Raw genomic sequence first — 2,818 nt, 5'->3', positions numbered from 1 at the left:
TTCTCAGGCTTTCTTAATGATAATCCAGAATGTTGTTTCATGAAACTTTTCATTCAATCAATGCCAGCTCTGTTGCTCTTCTTCTAACCTGAAGGAAAAGAGCAACCAATTTTTTCTGCATATTCATATGCTAATAGTCTAATCTGAAGATATGTCATGCCATAATTCATTTTTGAACACCTCAAAATATATTCGTCAAGTAAATGTTCTTGTTTCATCGTGAATATTTGACGAAATGTGTATTTTGTCGAATACTTATTTACACTGCTACTGTTAAGAGTTTCTTCATCTGTATTTTTAGTTTTTTTTAATTCTATAGAACAATGCTGTATGTTTAATTCCATACAAATCAGCTGCTTGCCTCAATGGCATTTTCTGTACTACTACAGCTTCCACTGCCTTTTCCATATCCTCTTCTACTATATCTGGCCCAGTGAGTTCTTTTACATAATTTCTTACCTTCCTCTAAAACAAAAGAAAAAAAGCAACTAAAATAATGATTAAAAGAAACTTTTACACTCTATAAATATTTTCCCTTTTTTTTTATAAAAGACATTTTTCTCTAATAGGAATAATGGCAATATGCAAAATAAAAAACAAGAGTAGTAATTAAAAGTAGTGTTTATATATCAGTAGACCTTTAATATTAAAAAACAGACTATTCAGTAATTTTTATGTTTTCATTTTCATAATTTTCTTTTAAATCCAAAATAAAATAGTAATATTTAGGTGCATTTATAATTCTTTTCTTCTAAGTTTCATTTGTTCAAAGGTGCCCCAACTTTTCTGTTCAAAGGTACCCCATCATATGGAATTAGGGATTAGAACAATTTACTCAAGTAGGCTTAAGAATAATAACAACACAAAACCTAAAAGTTAAAGCTAAAACTTATCTTTAAATATTGTAAAATCATTTAGAATTATAGAATTACAGGTTTTTTAACAAAATCCTTACAACTTTATTTTGAAAAGTTTAGATTTCAGAGAGAAAAAAACACATACAGTGGCTCCCAAAAGTGTTCGTACACCTTGAAATTTTGTAGTAAAACCAAAATAACGCAAAACTGAATTCGAATATGAAGTCCAATTTCTTTTCACATCATTCCTATGCCATTTTGAATAAAAACCAACAGTTTTTTTTCAAAATATTGCCAGATTTTATTTTTGAAACAAAGAGACAGAGAAATGATACGCCACAAAAGTCATCGTACACTGAAATATTTTCGAATAAATTCATAATTAAAATTATCATATGTGGTTTTTTTTATTATTTTTGCCATTGTAATGATACTATAAAGTCATTTGCCTTTAATATTTTGTGTATTTATTCCCTAATATTCTGCTTATTATTTTAAAATGGCAAGTATGTGTAGAAAACAATAAACACGATTCGAAATTTGATTTTTTTTCCTCACAGTAGCTGTAAATTGGTTTGAAATGTCTCTAAATTGGTTAATTTATGCCATTCTATAATGAAGTGCTTGATAAAACAGGGGTCTGTCCAGGATTTTTCACAGGGTCCTATTTTTGTGAAATTTAAAAAAAAATATTGTGAAAAAATCTTTTTGTGAAATTTCAAATTGTAAACCAAAAGTTATCCATCAATATAGATTAGATTTCTGATTTGCATACTCATTTATTAAAAAATGAGTCCGGGAAATGTCCGATTTGGTCAATCGAGTTTTTGTAAAGGATCATTTTGGTTAATCAGAATTTTGTGAAGGGTCCTTTTTAACTAATCAGAATTTTGTGAAGGGTCCTTTTTAACAAATTAGATTTTTGTGAAGGGTCCTTAAAAGGACCTACATTTCCTCTGGCCAGACCCTTGTAAAATGCTTTAAAGACAAGAATCGGATAGAAAACAAGGTAAGAAAAGGTCAACTGGCAAAGTTAACAAAGCGTGATCGGAGGTTTACAGTTAAAAAAAAAAACATGAAAAATACACATTTCAGAACTGAAAAAGTTTCTGCAGAATTGAATGAAACATTTTACGTTTAATTTTTACCGAAAATTGTTCGCCAAGGTTCCTGATTAGCTGGATTAAATGCGATCTCTTCCTGCAGAAATTTTCTTGTTCGTGCGAAAAACAGTAAGCTAATGCTTTACGTCGTAAAATCAATGATAAATAAGCTCAAAACGTTTTGGAACGACGTCTTAATTAGATGAAAATAAATTCAACATTTTGGGTTAAATTGTTATATAATTGTAAATGAAAGAAAAAAATGAGGAATTTAATCTTAAAAACTTAGTTAGATCAGTTAATCAGGACGTTGAAGGTGTTCTTGTGTGAGGGTGCATCTTAACATCAGGACTTGGAAATTTGGAATTTTTTGGTGAAATAATGAATTATGCTGTTCATTTAAATATTTTAAAAAACAATTTTAAACTATTAGCCCAAAATTTGGTAGTCAGAGACAACTTTGTTTTTTATCAAGAAAACGATAAAAAGCACACGTTCGCGTTTGGTGCCTCAAAATTTGTCCTTAAGCTTAGAAATATCTCCTCAATCGCCAGATTTAAACTTAATGGAACATATTTGGAGATACCTGGTGGCTAGATTATGAAAATACATCATTGAAACGAAAAGCGAACTAGAAACAGTAAGACTCGTAGTGCGGCTAAACACTTACTCAGAAATTGCACAAAAAAAAAGAAAGAAAAAACAATAAAATCTATTCCCAGACGTTTAAAAGCTGTTGTTGTTATTGCATGTTATTTTACTAAAAATAACTTAGTAAAAAGTTAGATTATTTACTAATTTTTTGACATTTTTGCAAAGTGTACGAAGACTTTTGTGAGATAAAATTTCCGGCACTTT

The sequence above is a fragment of the Uloborus diversus genome, chromosome 4, assembly GCF_026930045.1.
Source record: "Uloborus diversus isolate 005 chromosome 4, Udiv.v.3.1, whole genome shotgun sequence".
Lineage (NCBI taxonomy): Eukaryota > Metazoa > Arthropoda > Arachnida > Araneae > Uloboridae > Uloborus > Uloborus diversus.
This window is presented reverse-complemented; position numbering follows the sequence as displayed.